Raw genomic sequence first — 11,540 nt, 5'->3', positions numbered from 1 at the left:
TGACATTATACCCTATATCACATGTAACTATTGACATTATACCCTATATCACAGTAACTATTGACATTATACCCTATAGCACATGTAACTATTGACATTATACCCTATATCACATGTAACTATTGACATTATACATCACACGTAACTATTGACATTATACCCTATATCACATGTAACTATTGACATTATACCCTATAGCACACGTAACTATTGACATTATACCCTATAGCACACGTAACTATTGACATTATACCCTATATCACATGTAACTATTGACATTATACCCCTATATCACATGTAACTATTGACATTATACCCTATAGCACACGTAACTATTGACATTATACCCTATAGCACACGTAACTATTGACATTATACCTATATCACATAACTATTGACATTATACCCTATATCACATGTAACTATTGACATTATACCCTATATCACATGTAACTATTGACATTATACCCTATATCACATGTAACTATTGACATTATACCCTATATCACACGTAACTATTGACATTATACCCTATATCACACGTAACTATTGACATTATACCTATATCACATGTAACTATTGACATTATACCCTATATCACGTAACTATTGACATTATACCCTATATCACATGTAACTATTGACATTATACCCTATATCACACGTAACTATTGACATTATACCCTATATCACATGTAACTATTGACATTATACCCTATATCACACGTAACTATTGACATTATACCCTATATCACACGTAACTATTGACATTATACCCTATATCACATGTAACTATTGACATTATACCCTATAGCACATGTAACTATTGACATTATACCCTATATCACATTATACCCTATAGCACATGTAACTATTGACATTATACCCTATATCACATGTAACTATTGACATTATACCCTATATCACATAACTATTGACATTATACCCTATAGCACATGTAACTATTGACATTATACCCTATATCACACGTAACTATTGACATTATACCCTATATCACATGTAACTATTGACATTATACCCTATATCACATGTAACTATTGACATTATATCATCGCGTAACTATTGACATTATACCCTGTATCACATGTAACTATTGACATTATACCCTATAGCACACGTAACTATTGACATTATACCCTATAGCACACGTAACTATTGACATTATACCCTATATCACACGTAACTATTGACATTATACCCTATATCACATGTAACTATTGACATTATACCCTATATCACATGTAACTATTGACATTATACCCTATATCACATGTAACTATTGACATTATACCCTATATCACATGTAACTATTGACATACCCTATATCACATGTAACTATTGACATTATACCCTATATCACATGTAACTATTGACATTATACCCTATATCACATGTAACTATTGACATTATACCCTATATCACATGTAACTATTGACATATACCCTATATCACATGTAACTATTGACATTACCCTATATCACATGTAACTATTGACATTATACCCTATATCACATGTAACTATTGACTTTATACCCTATATCACATGTAACTATTGACATATACCCTATATCACATGTAACTATTGACATTATCCCCTATATCACATGTAACTATTGACATTATACCCTATATCACATGTAACTATTGACATTATACCCTATATCACATGTAACTATTGACATTATACCCTATATCACATGTAACTATTGACATTATACCCTATATCACACGTAACTATTGACATTATACCCTATATCACACGTAACTATTGACATTATACCCTATATCGCACGTAACTATTGACATTATACCCTATATCGCACGTAACTATTGACATTATACCCTATATCACACGTAACTATTGACATTATACCCTATATCACACGTAACTATTGACATTATACCCTATAGCACATGTAACTATTGACATTATACCCTATATCACATGTAACTATTGACATTATACCCTATATCACATGTAACTATTGACATTATACCCTATATCACATGTAACTATTGACATTATACCCTATATCACATGTAACTATTGACATTATACCCTATATCACATGTAACTATTGACATTATACCCTATATCACATGTAACTATTGACATTATACCCTATATCACATGTAACTATTGACATTATACCCTATATCACATGTAACTATTGACATTATACCCTATATCACACGTAACTATTGACATTATACCCTATATCACATGTAACTATTGACATTATACCCTATATCACACGTAACTATTGACATTATACCCTATATCACACGTAACTATTGACATTATACCCTATATCACACGTAACTATTGACATTATACCCTATATCACACGTAACTATTGACATTATACCCTATATCACACGTAACTATTGACATTATACCCTATATCACACGTAACTATTGACATTATACCCTATATCACACGTAACTATTGACATTATACCCTATATCACACGTAACTATTGACATTATACCCTATATCACACGTAACTATTGACATTATACCCTATATCACATGTAACTATTGACATTATACCCTATATCACACGTAACTATTGACATTATACCCTATATCACATGTAACTATTGACATTATACCCTATAGCACATGTAACTATTGACATTATACCCTATATCACATGTAACTATTGACATTATACCCTATATCACACGTAACTATTGACATTATACCCTATAGCACATGTAACTATTGACATTATACCCTATATCACATGTAACTATTGACATTATACCCTATATCGCATGTAACTATTGACATTATACCCCTATATCACATGTAACTATTGACATTATACCCTATAGCACTACGTAACTATTGACATTATACCCTATATCACACGTAACTATTGACATTATACCCTATATCACATGTAACTATTGACATTATACCCTATATCACATGTAACTATTGACATTATACCCTATATCACATGTAACTATTGACATTATACCCTATATCACACGTAACTATTGACATTATACCCTATATCACACGTAACTATTGACATTATACCCTATATCACATGTAACTATTGACGTTATACCCTATATCACACGTAACTATTGACATTATACCCTATATCACACGTAACTATTGACATTATACCCTATATCATGTAACTATTGACATTATACCCTATATCACATGTAACTATTGACATTATACCCTATATCACACGTAACTATTGACATTATACCCTATATCACATGTAACTATTGACATTATACCCTATATCACATGTAACTATTGACATTATACCCTATATCACACGTAACTATTGACATTATACCCTATATCACACGTAACTATTGACATTATACCCTATATCACACGTAACTATTGACATTATACCCTATATCACACGTAACTATTGACATTATACCCTATATCACATGTAACTATTGACATTATACCCTATAGCACATGTAACTATTGACATATATGCCTATATACTATCTATGGCATGTAACTATTGACGTTATACCCTATATCACACGTAACTATTGACATTATGCCTATATCACACGTAACTATTGACATTATACCCTATATGCGACATGTAACTATTGACATTATACCCTATATCACACGTAACTATTGACATTATACCCTATATCACATGTAACTATTGACATTATACCCTATATCACATGTAACTATTGACATTATACCTATATCACACGTAACTATTGACATTATACCCTATATCACATGTAACTATTGACATTATACCCTATAGCACACGTAACTATTGACATTATACCCTATATCACACGTAACTATTGACATTATACCCTATATCACACGTAACTATTGACATTATACCCTATAGCACATGTAACTATTGACATTATACCCTATATCACATGTAACTATTGACATTATATCACACGTAACTATTGACATTATACCCCTGTATCACATGTAACTATTGACATTATACCCTATAGCACACGTAACTATTGACATTATACCCTATAGCACACGTAACTATTGACATTATACCCTATATCACAGTAACTATTGACATTATACCCTATATCACATGTAACTATTGACATTATACCCTATATCACATGTAACTATTGACATTATACCCTATATCACATGTAACTATTGACATTATACCCTATATCACACGTAACTATTGACATTATACCCTATATCACACGTAACTATTGACATTATACCCTATATCACATGTAACTATTGACATTATACCCTATATCACACGTAACTATTGACATTATACCCTATATCACACGTAACTATTGACATTATACCCTATATCACATGTAACTATTGACATTATACCCTATATCACACGTAACTATTGACATTATACCCTATATCACATGTAACTATTGACATTATACCCTATATCACATGTAACTATTGACATTATACCCTATATCACACGTAACTATTGACATTATACCCTATATCACACGTAACTATTGACATTATACCCTATATCACACGTAACTATTGACATTATACCCTATATCACACGTAACTATTGACATTATACCCTATATCACATGTAACTATTGACATTATACCCTATAGCACATGTAACTATTGACATTATACCCTATATCACATTATACCCTATAGCACATGTAACTATTGACATTATACCCTATATCACATGTAACTATTGACATTATACCCTATATCACATAACTATTGACATTATACCCTATAGCACATGTAACTATTGACATTATACCCTATATCACACGTAACTATTGACATTATACCCTATATCACATGTAACTATTGACATTATACCCTATATCACATGTAACTATTGACATTATATCACACGTAACTATTGACATTATACCCTGTATCACATGTAACTATTGACATTATACCCTATAGCACACGTAACTATTGACATTATACCCTATAGCACACGTAACTATTGACATTATACCCTATATCACAGTAACTATTGACATTATACCCTATATCACATGTAACTATTGACATTATACCCTATATCACATGTAACTATTGACATTATACCCTATATCACATAACTATTGACATTATACCCTATACACATGTAACTATTGACATTATACCCTATATCACACGTAACTATTGACATTATACCCTATATCACACGTAACTATTGACATTATACCCTATATCACACGTAACTATTGACATTATACCCTATATCACAGTAACTATTGACATTATACCCTATATCGCATGTAACTATTGACATTATACCCTATATCACATGTAACTATTGACATTATACCCTATATCACATGTAACTATTGACATTATACCCTATATCGCATGTAACTATTGACATTATACCCTATATCGCATGTAACTATTGACATTATACCCTGTATCACATGTAACTATTGACATTATACCCTATATCACATGTAACTATTGACATTATACCCTATATCACATGACTATTGACATTATACCCCTGTATCACATGTAACTATTGACATTATACCCTATATCACATGTAACTATTGACATTATACCCATATATCACATGTAACTATTGACATTATACCCTGTATCACATGTAACTATTGACATTATACCCTATATCACATGTAACTATTGACATTATACCCTATATCACATGTAACTATTGACATTATACCCTATATCACACGTAACTATTGACATTATACCCTATATCACACGTAACTATTGACGTTATACCGCTATAGCACACGTAACTATTGACATTATACCCTATATCACACGTAACTATTGACATTATACCCTATAGCACACGTAACTATTGACATTATACCCTATAGCACACGTAACTATTGACATTATACCCTATATCACACGTAACTATTGACATTATACCCTATATCACACGTAACTATTGACATTATACCCTATAGCACACGTAACTATTGACATTATACCCTATATCACATGTAACTATTGACATTATACCCTATATCACATGTAACTATTGACATTATACCCTATATCACATGTAACTATTGACATTATACCCTATATCACATGTAACTATTGACATTATACCCTATATCACATGTAACTATTGACATTATACCCTATATCACATGTAACTATTGACATTATACCCTATATCACATGTAACTATTGACATTATACCCTATATCACATGTAACTATTGACATTATACCCTATATCACATGTAACTATTGACATTATACCCTATATCACATGTAACTATTGACATTATACCCTATAGCACACGTAACTATTGACATTATACCCTATATCACATGTAACTATTGACATTATACCCTATATCACATGTAACTATTGACATTATACCCTATATCACACGTAACTATTGACATTATACCCTATATCACACGTAACTATTGACATTATACCCTATATCACATGTAACTATTGACATTATACCCTATAGCACACGTAACTATTGACATTATACCCTATATCACACGTAACTATTGACATTATACCCTATATCACATGTAACTATTGACATTATACCCTATATCACACGTAACTATTGACATTATACCCTATATCACACGTAACTATTGACATTATACCCTATATCACACGTAACTATTGACATTATACCCTATATCACACGTAACTATTGACATTATACCCTATATCACATGTAACTATTGACATTATACCCTATAGCACATGTAACTATTGACTATTATACCCCATTATACCCTATAGCACATGTAACTATTGACATTATACCCTATATCACATGTAACTATTGACATTATACCCTATATCACATGTAACTATTGACATTATACCCTATATCACATGTAACTATTGACATTATACCCTATATCACACGTAACTATTGACATTATACCCTATATCACATGTAACTATTGACATTATACCCTATATCACATGTAACTATTGACATTATATCACACGTAACTATTGACATTATACCCTGTATCACATGTAACTATTGACATTATACCCTATAGCACACGTAACTATTGACATTATACCCTATAGCACACGTAACTATTGACATTATACCCTATATCACACGTAACTATTGACATTATACCCTATATCACATGTAACTATTGACATTATACCCTATATCACATGTAACTATTGACATTATACCCTATATCACACGTAACTATTGACATTATACCCTATAGCACATGTAACTATTGACATTATACCCTATATCACACGTAACTATTGACATTATACCCTATATCACACGTAACTACTGACATTATACCCTATATCACACGTAACTATTGACATTATACCCTATATCACATGTAACTATTGACATTATACCCTATATCGCATGTAACTATTGACATTATACCCTATATCACATGTAACTATTGACATTATACCCTATATCACATGTAACTATTGACATTATACCCTATATCACATGTAACTATTGACATTATACCCTATATCGCATGTAACTATTGACATTATACCCTATATCACATGTAACTATTGACATTATACCCTATATCACATGTAACTATTGACATTATACCCTATATCACATGTAACTATTGACATTATACCCTATATCACATGTAACTATTGACATTATACCCTATATCACATGTAACTATTGACATTATACCCCATGTATCACATGTAACTATTGACATTATACCCTATATCACATGTAACTATTGACATTATACCCTATATCACATGTAACTATTGACATTATACCCTATATCACATGTAACTATTGACATTATACCCTATATCACACGTAACTATTGACGTTATACCCTATATCACACGTAACTATTGACGTTATACCCTATAGCACACGTAACTATTGACATTATACCCTATATCACACGTAACTATTGACATTATACCCTATATCACGTAACTATTGACATATGCCCTATATCACACGTAACTATTGACATTATACCCTATATCACGCGTAACTATTGACGTATACCCTATATCACACGTAACTATTGACATTATACCCTATAGCACACGTAACTATTGACATTATACCCTATATCACATGTAACTATTGACATTATACCCTATATCGCATGTAACTATTGACATTATACCCTATATCACATGTAACTATTGACATTATACCCTATATCACACGTAACTATTGACATTATACCCTATATCACATGTAACTATTGACATTATACCCTATATCACACGTAACTATTGACATTATACCCTATATCACATGTAACTATTGACATTATACCCTATATCACATGTAACTATTGACATTATACCCTATATCACACGTAACTATTGACATTATACCCTATATCACATGACTATTGACATATACCTATATCACGTAACTATTGACATTATACCCTATAGCACACGTAACTATTGACATTATACCCTATATCACATGTAACTATTGACATTATACCCTATATCACATGTAACTATTGACGTTATACCCCTATATCACATGTAACTATTGACATTATACCCTATATCACATGTAACTATTGACATTATACCCCTATATCACATGTAACTATTGACATTATACCCTATATCACATGTAACTATTGACATTATACCCTATATCACATGTGACTATTGACATTATACCCTATATCACATGTAACTATTGACATTATACCCTATATCACATGTAACTATTGACATTATACCCTATATCACATGTAACTATTGACATTATACCCTATATCACATGTAACTATTGACATTATACCCTATATCACATGTAACTATTGACATTATACCCTATATCACATGTAACTATTGACATTATACCCTATATCACATGTAACTATTGACATTATACCCTATATCACATGTAACTATTGACATTATACCCTATATCACATGTAACTATTGACATATACCCTATATCACATGTAACTATTGACATTATACCCTATATCACATGTAACTATTGACATTATACCCTATATCACATGTAACTATTGACATTATACCCTATATCACATGTAACTATTGACATTATACCCTATATCACATGTAACTATTGACATTATACCCTATATCACATGTAACTATTGACATTATACCCTATATCACACGTAACTATTGACATTATACCCTATATCGCACGTAACTATTGACTATATCCCTATATCGCACGTAACTATTGACATTATACCCTATATCACACGTAACTATTGACATTATACCCTATATCACACGTAACTATTGACATTATACCCTATATCGCACGTAACTATTGACATTATACCCTATAGCACATGTAACTATTGACATTATACCCTATAGCACATGTAACTATTGACATTATACCCTATATCACGGTAACTATTGACATTATACCCTATATCGCATGTAACTATTGACATTATACCCCTGTATCACATGTAACTATTGACATTATACCCTATATCACATGTAACTATTGACATTATACCCTATATCACATGTAACTATTGACATTATACCCTATATCACATGTAACTATTGACATTATACCCTATATCACATGTAACTATTGACATTATACCCTATATCCACGTAACTATTGACGTTATACCCTATATCACACGTAACTATTGACATTATACCCTATATCACGCGTAACTATTGACATTATACCCTATATCACACGTAACTATTGACATTATACCCTATATCTGCGTAACTATTGACATTATACCCTATATCATACGTGACTATTGACATTATACCCTATATCACACGTAACTATTGACATTATACCCTATATCACCGTAACTATTGACATTATACCCTATATCACACGTAACTATTGACATTATACCCTATATCACGCGTAACTATTGACATTATACCCTATATCACCCGTAACTATTGACATTATACCCTATATCACGTAACTATTGACATTATACCCTATATCTACGTAACTATTGACATTATACCCTATATCACGCGTAACTATTGACATTATACCCTATATCACATGTAACTATTGACATTATACCCTATATCACATGTAACTATTGACATTATACCCTATATCACATGTAACTATTGACATTATACCCTATATCGCATGTAACTATTGACATTATACCCTATATCACATGTAACTATTGACATTATACCCCTATCACTGTAACTATTGACATATGCCCTATATCACATGTAACTATTGACATTATACCCTATAGCATGCGTAACTATTGACATTATACCCTATATCACGCGTAACTATTGACATTATACCCTATATCACACGTAACTATTGACATTATACCCTATATCACATGTAACTATTGACATTATACCCTATATCATGCGTAACTATTGACATTATACCCTATATCACACGTAACTATTGACATTATACCCTATATCACACGTAACTATTGACATTATACCCTATATCACATGTAACTATTGACATTATACCCTATATCACATGTAACTATTGACATTATACCCTATATCACATGTAACTATTGACATTATACCCTATATCACGTAACTATTGACATTATACCCTATATCACACGTAACTATTGACATTATACCCTACTATCACGTAACTATTGACATTATGCCCTATAGCACATGTAACTATTGACATTATACCCTATATCACATGTAACTATTGACATTATACCCTATATCACATAACTATTGACATTATACCCTATAGCACATGTAACTATTGACATTATACCCTATATCACATGTAACTATTGACATTATACTCACACGTAACTATTGACATTATACCCTATATCACATGTAACTATTGACATTATACCCTATATCATATGTAACTATTGACATTATACCCTATATCGCATGTAACTATTGACATTATACCCCTGTATCACATGTAACTATTGACATTATACCCTATATCACATGTAACTATTGACATTATACCCTATATCACATGTAACTATTGACATTATACCCTATATCACACGTAACTATTGACATTATACCCTATATCACATGTAACTATTGACATTATACCCTATATCACATGTAACTATTGACATTATACCCTGTATCACATGTAACTATTGACGTTATACCCTATATCTGCGTAACTATTGACATTATACCCTATATCATGCGTAACTATTGACATTATACCCTATATCACACGTAACTATTGACATTATACCTATAGCACACGTAACTATTGACATTATACCCTATATCATGACTATGACGTATACCCTATATACGTAACTATTGACATATACCCTATATCACCGTGACTATTGACTTTATACCTATATCACCGTAACTATTGACATTATACCCTATATCACACGTAACTATTGACATTATACCCTGTATCACATGTAACTACTGACATTATACCCTTACGCTTTTGATATACCCTATAGCACATGGGACTATTGACATTATACCCTATATCACACGTAACTATTGACATTATACTATATCACTGACTATTGAC

This window comes from Sander vitreus, unplaced genomic scaffold (genome assembly GCF_031162955.1).
Source record: "Sander vitreus isolate 19-12246 unplaced genomic scaffold, sanVit1 ctg201_0, whole genome shotgun sequence".
Classification (NCBI taxonomy): domain Eukaryota; kingdom Metazoa; phylum Chordata; class Actinopteri; order Perciformes; family Percidae; genus Sander; species Sander vitreus.
This window is presented reverse-complemented; position numbering follows the sequence as displayed.